This window comes from Dioscorea cayenensis, chromosome 7 (assembly GCF_009730915.1).
Source record: "Dioscorea cayenensis subsp. rotundata cultivar TDr96_F1 chromosome 7, TDr96_F1_v2_PseudoChromosome.rev07_lg8_w22 25.fasta, whole genome shotgun sequence".
In the NCBI taxonomy this organism is placed as follows: Eukaryota; Viridiplantae; Streptophyta; class Magnoliopsida; order Dioscoreales; family Dioscoreaceae; genus Dioscorea; species Dioscorea cayenensis.
In genome coordinates this window covers 6074554-6091911 of record NC_052477.1, presented here as the reverse complement: position 1 = coordinate 6091911, position 17358 = coordinate 6074554, and the positions used below count along the sequence as shown (strand labels likewise).

The following is a 17358-nucleotide window of genomic DNA, read 5'->3' as shown; positions in this document are numbered from 1 at the left end:
TTAGGTTCACTTACTTCGACCCCTTCACATGAACCTTATTTCTAAGTATTTAGGAGACTCTTGTGAAAGCCCTTTTCATTCACACTGGTCGAGCGCTGCTCATTTCTCATTTGACTTCGGGTGAGCTACCTGAATCATTTACCCATAACTTTCATTCTGCACTTGGCTTAGCCTTCATCTGGCATTTGAATAAAAAAAAATTAGTACAACAACTTTGATTGGATAGACACTTTGAACCATAAGCGAAGATTACCAATAACACTAATAGAATGACAAAAGGCCACTTTCAATTCTTGAAAATTCCAGGATGCATCGAGCTATCCCACATGGCGACTGGGTATGGCGTCAATAAATAACTACAATTAGACCCCTACGAACATTAAGACCATAATAATAATAATGCCTCTCATCAAAAGTACTGAAACTGAAAGTCTACACGCAACAAGATTAACTCGGAAGGATGAACTCAGAAAACTTCCGACGAGGAACTAAACTAATAGAATAGTTGGGAACAAGCTTCCAGCAACCAAAGAGACAAGAAAGATTTCTTAGTAAGAGTAAGAAAAATTAAAGTACGCATTCCCTGCTTCATCAGAATGATGTTGTATATCTTAGCTACCACAACACACCTACAGAGTGAAGAAGCCAATTTATATCCCAGTTGGACGTCTTCCGCCTGCCCGCACCGATGTTGATACCCAAAGACTTTTGTGACTAGCACAAAGTCATGCAAATGTCATTTAGCCATAAAGCAGTAGCGTGCTAAGGTGCAGAAAGCAATTCAGCCCAGTTCATATAAAGTTCTATGGAGGGAAGGGGGCCCTAAAGCTCTTATTAGGCCCATGGCCCCACAAAGAAAGGAAGGAATCAAGGAAAGGGGGCCTTCCCCAATCAGTTGAGGCTAGGCCTTAAGAAAATGATGGCCTAAGAAAGGATCTACCATTCCTACTAAAATCAAGAAAGTAGCTCATTCTTCAGCCATTTGATCTAGAAAAGACCAACGAATCAGCTTTCTTTCTGCTCGACAAAATAGTAAAGTGTCTTGTGGGGAATAAGATCCTAGCATATTTCAAGATGACTTTCATTTCATATTCATCAAGTCTTGCAAGTTCTAAATATGAATGAGATTCCCCACGTGCCGTACCATAAGATTTTACCAATGGGAATGTTACTTCTACTGAAGTCATCGACTTTAGAAAGAGAAAGATCATACATTATCGATTCGGTATTCCAAAACAAAAACCACCAACCATGACTATGGATAGAGACCCACAGTTCACAAGCAATGAAGGAAGCATATTCTTTTATGAAAGACTATGGTAGCATTATCTGTTGCATTTATTATGCTCAAGAAAATGGTGCAATAGAACCAGCAAAGAAGGTTCTAAAGAACTGCGTTACAAAGATGATTTTTTTTATACCAGTAGCTGCCTGACTAGGGATTGTGCCTTAGAAAGCTACTACTCGACTGGTTGTCCATATGCCACCAGTGTTTAAAGCAAACTCTTCGATGGACAGTTAAACTTAAAGAGATTCTTCTGTCCAGTGGTACCACTCTGCTTTCTATCTATAACGGACATATGTCCTCCACATTGTCTTAGCGAAGGTTTCAACCTCTAACCACTCTGCTTTTTTTTTTCTATAATGGACATATGTCCTCCACATTGTCTTAGTGAAGGTTTCAACCTCTGCCTGCAAGTCTGGGAGTTCGCTCCCTTGCTCCATTCTACCACAATATGGATGATGTCTTCTACCCCGCGAGCCACCTTCACACCTTTTGTCTTTTCACCCCCTATCATAGTCTTTCGAGAGGTTTTACTTTGGGAAGTGGGAATTTGAATTTGGGTTCCACCCATAGTTAAGATCATCATATATTATTAATGCAAGCATTCACTTCTAGAAGAATTTGAACTAATTGTGCCACAGTCGAGCATTTCTATCCAATCGCTACATAAACACAATATAATGTCTCACTCTGAGAGGTGCCACTTGAGTTCATTTGCTTTTGGTTTAATATAGTATCGATAGCTATAGCAGTTTTTCTGGTTTGTCTGTCCCCGATTATAAGTTCTCGTTAACCATAGCCTATAGGAACCAGGCTATCCACTGCTTTTAAGCTTGTTTGCATAGGTTCATGCACAGATTTATGTTCAATAATCCTTGGGGCTTTTACTTTGACATGTCTTCGTCATGATCGCTTAGAGCCCCTTTTCCATCAATAGGTACTCCTAACACGTCGACCACATGGCCTAACATGGCCTTTCATACAGGAACATCCACAATAGATCTAGTGTGTTTGATAAGATCTGCTTGTTTAAAAGTGGCATCACTACCAAAGACAATAATACCTACATTCTCATTCTCTAGATTCAAGGCTATTCCTTTCACACCTCTGGTAAATTCCACCATTTCTCCAGCTTGAATCTCATTCAATCCATAAACAAGTGCAATCCCATCTCCAATTGAGACCATTCGACCGATCTCATCCCCGTGAAAATTCGTGTAAAAATTGGTCATTATACCTTCTAATAGAGTCGTGAGTTCTGCAACTCTGGGAGATAATTCCATACTTGAACAAAGAAAGACGATGATAGAGCCAAAGAAGAAATCTGATTTACTAATTTACTCAATATAATAATAATTAATTTTAGATTTACTAAATATAATATAAATAATTAATTTCAGATTCGAGTAAGTGGGTTCTTTGCATATGTTAAGCATATAGCTAAGGCTCTTTAAAAATTGGAAGAATAATGCTTTCTTTCTATCTATTTATGATAAAACGAGACCACCAATGCCACCTTGGCAACTTTGACAAGTGCATTAAGGCTAGTGGAACGAAAGGGCCCTTAGACAAAGGACCCAAGACTTCATTGATCGATTTAGACTCTGCCTCTGGGTAGTGCTTACATCAACTAGAATTTGGATGGAGTTTCCCAATGAGTTAGAGCATTTGTGAACCAGAAAGGGGGATAACCCATTCTCCAAAGTAGTGAAGTGAGCCAGGACAATAAGACAATTGGTTTCATGGGCCAAGCCAGCTATCAGGAAGTAAGTGGGAATCAATCCAGAAAGAGAAAAAGTCTAGCGCTCTCAGTAAAGTACTATAATTTTTCGCTTCAAAATGGGCTTTCAAAGTTCTTGCCTTCTTTTGTCCTGCTCTATTTCTGTTGAGTGGATTGGGTAGAAGGTCTAATGGATGAATCCTACAAGAAGAGCTATCATGTTGTGGTCGATAAACTCGGTTTGTAGGGACTGAAGTACTAGAAGCTTGAATGTGGCTCTGTTGATTGTCTAGATGATGTGGGACTCCTGGGGTTCTTGAGGAAAGCTTTTCAAGTTGCTAGTTCTTCTACTCTTGAGATAAGTGCTCTTAGCTTCCGATAGTTAGTTTACACTTTCTTTCCTTAGTCTGAAGAATTCCAAGGCTTTTCTTGACTCGTATTAATTCTCTATAGAGTATTCTTTTTGAGCTTTGAATCTCTTGCTTGAACTTTCTTCTTCATCTCAAATCTACGAACTACCTCTTTCTAGCTTGTCTTCATAAGATCCTTCTTCTTTCTCAGCATCAACTGGTGCATTTTTTGGATTAGCTTTGGATTCCCTTCCTAAAGGATCTGGCTACTTCGATGCTGGAGTGCTTTGACCATCACCGTGGTCTTTCTAGATTGTTAGTCCAAAAGAAAGAATGAAAGAGTTTTATTCCTTTTCTACTCTCTCCTTGGGTCCTCTGGGATCCTTTCCTGACCCACTTTTAATTAAGTCAAGATGAAAGGTTGATATAGTGTGGAATATTCTAGAGCTATAGACCTAGGAACAAGTTACCTTGAAGTCTTATTTTCTCTTATCCTCTTTTCAGGGAGATATATGTCCTGTTAGAACCATGGCTCTCAGTCAATTTCCTAGAGCTAGGGGCTATTTCTCTTTTTCCTTTTCTGTATTTCTACTTCTTTCTATGCGAGTCACCTATCCCATTGGAGAAAAAAAGACTTGACCTAATTACTTAATCTCAATTCCAAGGAAGACTGGAAAGACGGTCAAAGCGAAACTTGCCAACTAGGGTGCAAAACTTTCTTATCCTTACATAGTGGACTCTATCCCTTTTTCTAATTCCTCTCTACTCTAGAGTCAGTCTTCAGCCTCCCTTATCAGTTCGTGATTCAAGACCCCGTGAGAAGAACCAATACACACGAGGGTTTGCATCCCGAGCAAGGCAATAGTATCAATGATTGACATGCTTTGGGTACACTCAATAAGACCATGCCTCTGATCATCCGTGTGATATACAGTCCGGCGAAGATAGCTCCAAGGCGAATAAACTGCCCCTGATGTGCTAGGGCCTCCGCGACAAGGTGTCCCATGTGGAGGGGGTAGTTCTCAATAATGCTATAGAGAATTAATAAGTCTGCGCGTGACACCACCCCTATCCAGTCTAGCCGACCCCCGATGACTCTAGTCAATAGTGCATGTATATAGCGATGTGCAAGGTACAACATCTAGGATGCCTTTCTTGTCCTTGAGCTAGTGCCAATGGAGGTCCAATATGTCTCACTTGTCACCGAGTACCGGAAGTCTTGAGATAAGGCTTTAAACTCGGGTGTGTGTGTGTGTATGCTTCCGTGTAGATCCCTAAAAGCACAACCAAATGATCTTGAGTAACTCGGTGTTTCTTCCCAAATGCGCAAAGAGAGATCAAACTCACTTGGTGAGTGAACGGACATTGTTTTGCAACTTCAACAGTGCTCAACATTTCTAAAGTGAGTTCCTTGTAGGTAGGCTCTTCAATGGGGAACAACCTATCCCACCCATCATGAGAAATGAGCTCCAGTATGATGCCATCTAATTCTAAAGTCACGTCCCAATGTATCCTCTTGATGGTACCGAATCCTTTTTGTGACAAAAGTGTGAACCTTGTCTTATGATCTTCATTCTTGAACCTTGGCTCATCGACGGGAGGGGAACAATCCCTCCGTGCCCTCTTGGAGCTACTTTCTTGACCCTCATGCCTATAAGACCAAGAAGACACCAATTAACCAAGTTACAAGTGACACATATCCGAATTGCTTGTGAACCGTAAGTGCAAGGGTGTCAAAGTAATAATTACCCCGGTGAGTAGGTAGTCAAATCCACAGGGAATGGAAGTATTAGTAGTAACCAATTCTTAGTTATCTAGCCGAAATCAATGGATGTGATGAGATGGACTAATTGCAAGAATATTAATAAGCAAGAAAACGGGCAAGATAAAAAGTAAAGGAGATCTCAATCAATAAAGGTGAGGTACCCGGGCAATGCTTCCCCTACGATCTAACATGAAGTTCAAGATTTACTAAATGCTTCTAAACTGAGTCTAATGAGTAGAGGTAATCCATGAATAACAGGCCCTTGCCTCCAAGCTACCAGTAGTAGTCCCCTACAAGGTCCCGGTGGAGAAATCGCTCAATCTCAACAACTCACACCCCAGATGACCGCAATAAGCTCTAGGGAAACCTAAGAGTGAAACCGATTCCTAAATATAGATCTAGTCCTAATTCTAGGATAAACATCCCTAACGCCCTACAAGGTCCTTGCAGAGAAATCTATCAATCTTACGACCTACACCAAATATGGTTGCATAGAGTATAGGGAATACGGAGATAGGAAACACTCATCAGAATGGAAAGGGGACACTCCACTATCTCATGACTCACCCTCTCAACCCTCTTTAACCTTGAAGTTCTAACTCTAATGGAGACCTCTCTGATCAAAGTAACAAATCATGCATAATAAATCAAGCACAAATATCAATAAAACATGCAAGCCATGGAAACACAAGGTTAAAACTCAAATCAACTCGAATTTAATAGAAACATAAAGCAAATTAATACAAAAGAATAGATCCTAGGGTTCACATGCCAAAATACCTACTAGGGTTTAGCCTTTCATGGGGCAAGTTACAAAATAATGATTAATACAATGTATAACAATGTAAACCATAGAGAAAAACCCTTAAATTCGTGATGATGGCCTTGATGGATCACTCAACATCTTGAAGAATCCTCCTCCGAAGCTAGGTTGCTGAAGGCCCCCTTGATGCTATGACAGAGAAAAGATCGATCAAAGTTAGTGAAGAATGGCCCACAATATCGCCAAAGACCTCCTCTAGAACACTAGCCGCCTTGCCCTCTAAGTACTCTCAAAAAGCCCCGCAAAAAGTCTTCAAAGAATAGGGCAAATAGCTTATTTATAGTCCCAAAAAGTGGCTATCACGTGCCTTCACGCGCCCATGTGGAATTTCCATGCAATCGTATGAACAGTAATTCTGCTACAGCAATGCTACAGTAAAATGCTGCAATGTTTTACTATAGAACTTTGCTACAGTGCTATTCACAACCGTGGTCCAAACACTCTTCTCTTGAGGCCGCATGGCCAGGCACACGTCCATATGGTAGGCTGTAAGACTTTTCTTCATCGATGCATCCTTGAAAGGTCTTGCAATCTTTAAAAAGAGAAGGAACATGAAGATGTGACTGGCTTTGTGCCCTTCCAACTAGTTAATTGGCTTGAATCTCCATGGAAGTTGGCACACATCTCCATGTTCATGAACTCCTCTCATGTTTTGATCTTTGAATTGAACAAGAACTCCCAACATTGTTTCTTTATAGCCTATCTTTGCTTCCTTTTGACTCTTCAAGGCATTCACAACTTAATTGCACCAAAGAACACCAAATATAAAATATGAGACGTAAACCATGGTAAAAATGATGCTCAATGCATGCAAAATATATAGAAAATATGTCTACTCAAGCACTTATCAACAAGCAAATTAAACTCAAAAGAATGAAAAACTAGTGAAAAATTCCAGTGCTACAGTAAACCCGAAAATTTTTTGCAAGAGTTTTGCTTATAAAAGTAGCCAACAAAATTCACAACCATTGAAAATCACTCCACACTTGTTTTAGCAACCAAAGAGAACGAAAATCCCAAAGAATCCACCCCACAAAGCCCTTAAAAACCAAAAATGGAGTGATGAAGAAGCTTACCTTTGTCCTAGAGTATATGGAGAGATTCAAGTGCTCAAATCAGCCCAAAAGAGTGTTTAAGATTCAAAATTTCTTCACAAAACCAGTTTAGAGGAAGAGGAGAGTGATCTTAAGAAAAAAGAATGAGGAGATTTGGTGGAGAAATGGAAGAGAAATGAGAGAAAGAAGGAGAGAGTGAGAGTGAGAGGTGAGAGATGAGTGAGGGACCCTTTAAATCTCTCACTCGGGTGCCCTTACCGGTGCCCTTGTGGCCGCAAGGGCAATCATGAGGTGTCTCTGAAATGCTCATGGGTATCATTGTGGGAGCAAGGACACTTATGAGATGCCTCTGTCTCTTTGCGGGTGCCTTACGCGAGCAAGGGCACCACCTGCAAGAGCCCTCTGAATTGCTTAAGGGCACTCTCACTGTCCAAAAATAGGTCATTTCCAGTTTTGCATCAATATAACCTCCTCAGAACCCTAAAAACAATGAAAACAAAGCCGTATTAAGCACATAAATACTCAAGTATTAGCTCTCAGGGCATCAAAACGTTAAACAACTCAAGGCATCACAACAACATGCATGAAAAAGTTAAGTAAAAACTATGAACAAAATGACTAAAACATGAACATTAACTAAGAACAAGACCCACTTCACACTCAAAGAATACAAAAATAAAAGTGTATTGAATTTAAAAGCTTGGGTTGCCTCCCAAGAAGCGCTTGTTTAACATCGTTAGCTTGACGCGTTTTACCTCATGTTCATGGTGGGACAAACAGTGGAGAGTTACCTCCATTCTTCGGTGAAGTGTTGCTACCTGGAAAATTCATTGAAAGACATGAAAAAACTTTGAATTTACCTTTGTCCTCAAAGAACAAGCAATCTACCTCTCGGGGTGGTAACATGGTGACATCCACACTTTTCTTAAGTTTTTCTTGTGTTTCCTCCACATCCTCATCAACGTTTTCTTCTTCATGCCACGAGATGGTGAATCACTTCTCACTTGGGCCACTTATTATATTGGTGGAGGAGTGGGGGTATTGTTTTCAACTTCATTGATCTTGATCCCTTCCAACTACTCGTCTAAAGGATTTAGAGCTAGAACCTCCTGTACACAATCAGAAATGATTAAATCAGTGTTATCAGTGAAATATAAAGTATCATCATGATCAAGTGTGTGTTTCATTGCTTCGGGGAGGGTGAATACCACTTGTTCCTCTCCAACTCTCAAGGTCATCTTGCCTCCCTTCAAATCAATTAAAGCACCCGAGGTGTTAAGGAATGGACGTCCGAGAATCAAAGGGACTTCAACATCAACGTCCACATCAAGGATTATAAAGTCCACTATAATAATGAGCTTGTCAACTTTCACGAGAACATCCTCAACTACACCTCAAGGTCTTTGCACTGAATGATTTGCAAGATGTAGGGTCATTCATGTGGGCCTCAGATCTTCTAACCCTAGCTTCAAAAACAAGTTGTACGGCATCACATTTATGCTAGCCCTAGAATCAGCTAAAGCATTTTCTTGCATTCCTTCCCCGATCATGTAGGGGATGATGAAGCTGGTGGGATCAGTGAGTTCCTTGGGCAGTTTCTTTTGGATCACAACAGAGCAATTCCATGATAGAGTTATGGTCTCCAAGTCTTCTAGTTTTCTCTTGCTGGTAAGGAGATCCTTCATGAATTTAGCATACTTGGGCATCTGTGAGAGAGCTTCAACTAGGGGAATGTTAATATGAAGTTGCTTGAAGATGTTGAGGAACTTTTTTAATTGAGCATCTTCCTTGTCTTGCTTGAGTTTTGAGGGATATGGCACTACAGGTTTATACTCAGGCCCCTTTGGTATTGGAGATTTAGGAACATCTTCATCATGTTTCTTCTCATTCTTTTTACTTGCATATTCACTCGAGTTAGGGTCTTCCCGAATGGCTACCCCTTCATTTGAGGCACTTGGGCTCTCCTTGGTTCTTGCCTTCAACTGTTTCCCACTTCTTAGTGTGACAGCTTTCAAATGTTCCTTTGGGTTGCTTTCAGTGTTACTTGCCAAACTACCTGAGGGGCATTCAAATTGTACCCTAGCAAGCTGTCCAACCTGATTCTTGAGAGATTGAATAGAAGCTTGGACATTTCTAAACATTGTGCTAAATTCATCAAGCCTTTTGTCCACATTCACAAACCTCGCCTCTGTGTTGATCATGAATTTGGCCAAGATATCCTCAATGGTATACTTCCTCTCTTATTAGGAAGGGGCTTGATACTGACTTCCCTGAGGTGGTGGAGGCCTATGTTGTGACTGACCTTGATTCTAAGAGAAAGTCAAGTGGTTCCTCCACCCCGGGTTATAGGTATTGCCATATTGATTCCTCGGTCCTCTTGGTCCTTCCCTGACAAAGTCTACTATCTTCACTGGCGTCAAGGGGGCAAGAAAGATGGGGTATTGTCAGGTTGCATACCTAACACCACAGGTTTCAAATGACATCACTGCCTTAGGATTTACACTGGACCCTAACATAAACTGATCAAATCTCTGTGTTGAAGCTTCAACCTTGGTAGCCAATGCATTGTTATCCATGACACTCTTGGTCAAAGCATCTACTTTTGTGGCCAAAGCAGTTGTATCGTTCACCTCATAAAGCCCTGCTACTCTTGGGGGTTTCTATCTAGTGCTCCAATAGCACTCATTGCTAGCCATATCTTCATTTAATTTCTCAGCCTCTTCATGAAGTTTGCTACTCTATGAACCACCTACTGCAGCATCGATGAATGCCTTATAGCATAGTTTAGCCCATAACATAGCATCTGCACTCTCATCCATGTGGGGAATCCATGATGAGGACACTTGTGTAACAGATCCTTGAACAGTTCATGTGCCTCAAAGAGTGTTTCAGAGTCCTCTTACCTGAAAGATGAAATCTCATGTCTCAGTCTTGCTACCTTGCTCGGTGGAAAATATCTAGCAAGAAATTTCTCCACCATCTTTTTCCATGTGGTGATGGACCCAAGAGCTAAAGAAGTGAGCCATCTGTATGCAGCTCCTATTAGACTGAACGGAAATAATCTCAATCTTATGGAATCATCAAATACTGAGTTGATCTTGAAAGTGAAATAGACCAGGAGGAAGCAAGACAGATGAGCATGTGGTCTTCATCAGCTAACCCATCAAACTGGACTAAATTCTGGACCATTCCTGTCGTGCTTACCTTGATGTCAAAGTTGTTGGTCGGTACAACAGGTGCTTGTACACTGAATTCCTTCCCAATGAACTGTGGCCTCTCATAATCTGATAAAGTTCTCCTAGGCTCGGCCATGATTGAGAGTTCACTAGACTCAACCCGAATCTCCTGTTGTCTTGAACTTTTGGCCACTTCTATGCAATGTCCTTTCAATCTTGTCGTCGGGCTCAACTAAGTTTGCATGACTTGCTCGTGTCATAAGATGGGCACCTCGCAAGATAATTAAAATCAAGGTTTAGAGATTGAAGAAAAACAAGAAAAGAAAATGTGAATGAAGAAATGATGAAATATATACAATAATTAAAAACACAAAACAAAATAATGGTTAAATCAACATGTCAAAGTTTTCCAAGTATTCCTCGTGGATCCCCAGCAACGGCGCCAAAAACTTGATGAGTGATCCGCAAGTGCATGGGTCATCAAGTAATACCTCTCACGCATACACGAGAGGGTCGTATTCCCAAGGTCCCGAGAATCTACTCTTACTTCCTCTTCATAATGTTGTTTAACTTACAATTCCGAATGTGATAGAGAAAATGCAAAGAAACTAACTAAATGCAACTAGAATGTGAACAACGAAGGTAAAATATAGGGAATAATCAGGGCAAGGAAGTGGTCACGGATGAGGATCCCCTCAGGGGCTACTAAAGTGTGTAGGATATTAGAACTAACATGCAAGTTGCTAGTTGGACCGAGAAAGCCCTAGTTTAGGCTAACCCGATGATCACGGCAATTGACCCCTAATCCGGTACGAGTTTTGGAAATGGAATCTCTTCCACCCAAATCCTCCTGTGATTACAATGGGAAAGGTTGTTTTCTAAAGCTATGGTTAAAACACAAGCTAGTACTCAACCCTAGACATGGAGGGGTACAAATACCCGATCATCACGGTATACTTATACGTATATCCCTTCCAAGCTGTGTGAGTCTAATACTAGGGCAATGGTAATGCAATCTAGTACTACCTAAGAATTGATACACAGAGTTCTCATACATACCAAGGCTTTCAAATACACTAAACATGGATCACAACCAAGCCAAAATGCAATATATAGATCAAGCATCCAAACAACACAAGTTCACCCCCAAGATTCACCTACATCTGGTAATTTTGGGGGTTTAGTTGTTTATAGTCACAAAATACACCAAGAAAGTCATGAAAACAACTAAATAAACCATAAAACGACTCTTTCAAAAGATGGAGGCTAGAGGAGCTTCCAAAGACGCCACTCAAAAGGGTGGCTTCCGGTCGTCTTCAACCTCTCAAAACCAAGTCCTAGGTGTAGATTTTGCTCCAAATTGTTCTCTCCTCGCCAAATCCGCTGTGGAAATGCCCTCAAAACCTCAAATTTTTCTGAAGCATCACCCAAACCTCAAATTACACATTGTATGATGAAACTTCTTGGATCTTTCATCTTGTTCGGCAAATTTTTCTGAAGCATCACCTAGCAATTACCTTCCAAAACCACAGCTACACTCTCCTTCATCTTCCTCTTGTTTGTTAAGAGGTCTTTGAAGAACTTTGTATACCGAGGCATTTGTGACAAAGCCTCCACGAATAGGATGTTGATGTGCAACTGCTTAAATAAATCTAGAAATTTCTTGTTTGCTCTTCAGTTTGGTCCTTCTTCAAACACGTCAGATAAGGAAGAGGTGTGATTATAGAGTGTTGCCTCTATGTTTTGGAACCTTGTGTCGGTTAACTGAATGAACTTTGACAAAACCCTTTCTAATTCTGAAACTCTCTCCAGAATCAAAGGTGTTTGCTGAAACCCAGGTGATGCAACAATCTTTTACTGCCCTTGATTTCACCATGAGTGATTTGGGTGGTTCCTCCATCCTTGGTTATAGGTGTTGCTATAAGGATTACCTTGTCCTCTTCCCGAATTACCTACAAAATCTACTTGTTCAATTGGGGCTGAAGTAGCAATTAAGATAGGGCCATCAGATAATATATATGAACCCCCACAACCATCGTAACTGTGATCGCGACCACTCTTGGTGAAGTTAAAGTGTCCAATTTCTTGCTCAATGCCTCTACATGGGCTACCAAGGATGTAATCGCATCGATCTCATGAATTCAGGCCACTTTCTTCTTTTCCCTTGCATTCCATTGGTAGCTAGCTATTCAATCCCATCTCTTCAATCAACTGTCGGTCCTCTTCTGGGTCTTGTTTCCCAATGTTTCTCCCACGGCGGCATTAAGAAGCTATTTAGTGCTTAGGTTCAACCCATTGTAGAATGTGTGAATGATCATCCACTCGAGGAACCCACGTTGTAGACACTTACACAAGAGATCTTGGAATCGCTCCCATGTCTCAAACAATGATTCTAGCTCCATCTAAACATATGAAGAGATCTCATTTCGAAGCTTCACCGATTTTCTAGGAGGGAAATACCTTGCAAGGAAAGCTTCTATCATTTCGTTCCATATTGTGATGGAAGCTCTCAGCAATGAACGGAGCCACTGTTTGGCTATTCCTTTCAATGAGAATGGGAATGCTCTCAAGCAAATTGCATCATCCAAAACCCCATTGATCTTCAATATGTCACACACTTCAAGAAAATTCTCAATATGGTTGTTCGGGTCTTCATCGGCTAACCCATTGAATTGTGCAGACTACTGAACCATCTGAATGAAACTCGGCTTCAACTCAAAATTCTAGGCTACAACTGGTGGCCTAACAATGCTCGACTATGTCCCACGAACTATAGATCGAGCAAAATCTGAAAGTGTTCTTTCTTGCCCCTCTTGTTCTGCCATGTTTTCAGATTCTTTAACCTCTAATTCAGCTGGAAAATTTTGTTCTTGTATAGTTTCCTTGCTTCTTCTATGCAATCTACGCTCAATTTCAAGACCTTCTTGAACCAATGTAGAAGGATTCCCTTGGATTATAACCTATAGCTTAAATCAATGAAAAGAAACAATGAGAATAGTGAAAGAAAAAAAAAATATGAAGTAAATACAAATCAAAAAGTGAATGACTAAAGTAACCAAGTCCTATTTACGTATGTGTTCTGCATGTGCACCGGTGTCAAAGTAATAAAATATCTGGTGAGTTGGGTAGTCGAATCCATAGGGAACATAAGTATTAGTACTAACCACTTATCAATTATCTAGTCAGAATCAAGATTGTGATAAAATGAACTTAATTACAAGAATATGAATAACCAAGCAAAGGGAAAGTAGAAGACAAGGGAGATCTCAATCAATAAAGATGAGGTACCAGGGCAATGCTCCCCCTAGGATCTAACATGAAGTGCAAGGCTTACTAAATGTTTCTAAACCAAGTTAGATGAGTCAAGGTAATCCAAGAACAATCGGTCCCTGCCTTCAAGCCCCGATGGAGAAATTGTTCAATCTCAACACCTCACACCACATATGACCCCAATAAACTCTAGGGATACCTAGGAGTGTAACCGATTCCTAAAGATAGATCTAACCCTACTTCTAGGTGAAAGATCCCTAACCCCTACAAGGTCATGCCGGAGAAATCTCTCAATCTCATACCTCACACCAAATATGGTTGCATAAAGTCTAGAGAATACGGAGATAGGAAGCACTCATCGGAAGGGAAAGGGACACTCCACTATCTCATGACTCACCCTCTTAACTCTCTTTAATCTTGGAGTTCTAACCCTAATGGGGACATCTTTCTCACAAAGGTAACAAATCATCCAATACCAATCAATCACTAGGATCAATACGACATGTAAGCAATGAGAAAACAAGATTAAAAGTCAAATAAACTCATATTAAATAGAAAACATAAAGTAAATCAATACAAATGATAAGATCTTAGGGTTCACATGCCCAAATACCTACTAGGGTTTATCCATCCATGGGGTGAATTACAAAGCAAAAAAATAATGCAATGAAAAATGATTGTGATCCCGCAAGCGCACGGGTTCATCAAGTAATACCCTGTGTGTGACACAGGGATCACATCCCATGGGGCCAAGGAGCTACTATTACTTCTCTTTTCTCTATTTTATAGCCTAACAATTCAAAAGATAAATAGTATTTACAAACAAAGACAAAGAATTAACTAGAAAGAAATCCGGACTTCTACTATACACAATTGGTAATCAAGGTAAAATCAAACACAGGAAGGGAGTGATTTGAACAATGAATCCCCTAAGATTGTCATTAGGTCTTGAATTTAGGATGAAATGTTGAGATGGTTGTTAGGCCAAGAGACTCCTAAAGTAGGTCAACCCCGATGGTCACGGCGATCAACCCCTAATCCGGTACAAGTATTGGATCGAAATCACTTCCGCCCAAATCCTTCTATGATTGCATTACTCTTAGGGAAATCTCTAATTAGAATTAAACACAATATCTAGGTTGACCCCTAATGGTTGGAGGAGTACGAAATACCCGATGGTCACAGTGTATTCATACATGAATCCCTTCCAAGCTAAGTGTGTCTAGTATAAGGACGATGGTCACGCAACCAAGTACAACCTAGAAGTTGAACCACAGAGTTCTCATGCAATCCAACACAGCAAAGAGCACAAAGCTTGAACCACAAACTACAAGATTTCATAAAAGAAATACAACATCCAACAATATATGATCATCCAAATTACAAACAAGCAACCGTAGAGTTCATCATATCCAAACCAACAATAAGTTAGTTCCTAATGAAAAAGGAACACACATATAACTCCAAGGAACAAATAAACAAGAAAAAAGCAAGAACTTCTCCCTCTAGCTTTAGATCCCCTTGGATGGTGAAGATCTTGAAGGTTTGAAGAGATCTCCCCTCAAACAATGCTTTTGATGCCTTGGATCTTCTCCTTATCTCCTTCTCCGATGTTTGCCTCCCTTTTGGTGAAGCTTGCGCAGTAGATTACAGGAAATCACCGGCAAGGAAGGTGTGGTGGTAGCCCAAGAGGCCTAAAATAAGATCCCCCCAAAAGATGCCCTAGAATCCTTTTAAACACCCACTCTCAGGATGTATGCGGCCGAGCATGCGGTCAGCATACGAGCAGTGAAGATTCCAGAAATTTGCATATGTTGCTATAGTGAAAATGCTACAGTGAACTGCTATAGTAAATGCTAGGTTTCACATTCCCAAATACCTACTAGGGTTTAGCGCTCCATGGGGAAAATTACAAAGCAAACAATAATGCAATGAAAAGCAATGTAAACCATGGAATAAAAACCTCTTGAATTCATGATGACGGCCTTGATGGGTCGCTCAACGTCTTAAAGGATCCTTCTCCGAAGCTAGGTTGCTGAAGGCCCCCTTGATTCTATGACGGAGAAAAGATCTATCAAAGTTGGTGAAGAACACCCCTCAAATTCACCAAAGACCTCCTCTTGAAACCCTAGCCGTTTTTCTCTTCAAACGCTAGCAAAGAGTCTCCAAAGAATAGGGCAAAAGGGCTATTTATAAGCCTAAACCGTGTTTGTCACGTGCCTCCACGCAACTGTATGAGATATCACGTGCCCGCGTGAGTTGCAGAAATTCCCATAAGACCACATGGAATTTGCACACGGTCACATGAACAACATTTTTGCTATGATACTGCTACATTAAAATGCAACGGTGTTTTGTTACAGTATTTTGCTATAGTACTCTTCATAAACACAGCTCACATACTCTTCTCTTAAGACCACATGGTTGGGCACACGTCCACGTGGTAGGTTATAAGAGTTTTCATTATTAAATCATTATTTGAAAGCTCTTGCATTCTTCACACAAGTAGGGACATGGGTGTGTGACTACCTTTGTGCCCTTCCAACTCACAAATTAGCTTGAATTCTCTTGGAAGTTGGCACACACCTCCATGTACATGAGCTCTTTTTCTTTCTTGATCCTTAGGTTGCACAAAAACTCCCAAAATGTGTCTTTATAACCTATCTTTGCTTCTTCTTCCTTTAAGGCATTCATAACCTAATTGCAAAAAAAAAAAAAACACCACATACACTATATGAGACATAAACCATAATAAAAATGATGCTCAATGATGTAAAACATATAGAAAAATATGACTTCTCATGCACTTATCAAACTCCCCCACATATTGAAAAATATATCTACTCAAGCACAAGAGAGCGAGAAAGGAGGGGCTAATGCGAAAGACTCTTAAGACGAGAGGCGGCGATTGTCAAGACGCTAAAGGAATAGAAATCAAATCATAGGAAAGACCATTTTTTGGTGTGGGGAGGAGGGAGGCAATATTTCTGTAGGAGAGAGGGGATTCATCCTGATTGGATCCGCAAGTATACGGGTCATCAAGTAATACCTCTCGTGCACGCACGAGAGGGTCGTATTCCTTGGGGTCCAAAGAACTGTTATTACTTCCCCCTGGTCAGAACTATCTAGTCTACCAAATATAGGATTAAAACAAGATACGTAACACACCCCTTGCTTGTGTGTACCGCAAGTATAAAGGTTGTCAAAGTAATAAAATACCCCTGTGAGTCGGTAATCGAATCCACAGGGAATAGTTGTTCATAAACAAGGAGTATAGCTATTTAGCTAGAGTGAAAACCAATTACTAATGTTGATACAAAATATCAATACAAATAAAGGCAAAAGAGAAAGCAAGAGGAATAAAGAGAGGTAATCGATGGTAAAATTGGGTACTCGGACAATGCTCACCCTAGGACTATTGCTTCAAGTGCAAGACTAATATTATACCTCCTAATTAAAGTTTAATGAGTCATGGAGATCTAAAGACACACTGTCTCAAACCTAAGGTCAACTGTGACTAGCCCTCTACACTATGCCCCGGTGGAAAGGGATGCTCTCAACACCTCACACTGTATGGGACTGCTTGAGGTTCTAAAGAATCCAGGTGATAAGCCATATTCCCTAATATAGATCTAACCCTTTGTTCCAGGCAAAAGACCCCTAATCACGATTAAGCCCAAGCATTAAGGATTATCCAACACTTCACTATGTTACTTGTGTAACTAAACCCTAATGGAGTTTGTCTCTTAGCACTTCACTCTATCACGATCGCAAAGAACTCTTGGAACATGGAGGTAGTATAAATCACGTTGGAAGGGAAAGGGGACGTTCTGCTACCTCTCGATTCACCCTCTCAACCCTCTTCAATCTCACTAAGTCTAACCCTAATGAAGTTGTCACCCCTTCAAAGGATT

General features: G+C 40.5%; 1 non-coding gene and 1 pseudogene across 1 annotated transcript; one reads left to right on the top strand and one right to left on the bottom strand.

The window, feature by feature from the left end:
* Nucleotides 1–1867: 1867 nt before the first annotated feature.
* Nucleotides 1868–2568, bottom strand: LOC120265031 (annotated as a pseudogene).
* Nucleotides 2569–9823: 7255 nt separating this feature from the next.
* Nucleotides 9824–9930, top strand: LOC120266122. Its single transcript, XR_005537965.1, has one exon. It is a non-coding gene; the product is annotated as a small nucleolar RNA R71 (small nucleolar RNA).
* Nucleotides 9931–17358: the final 7428 nt, after the last annotated feature.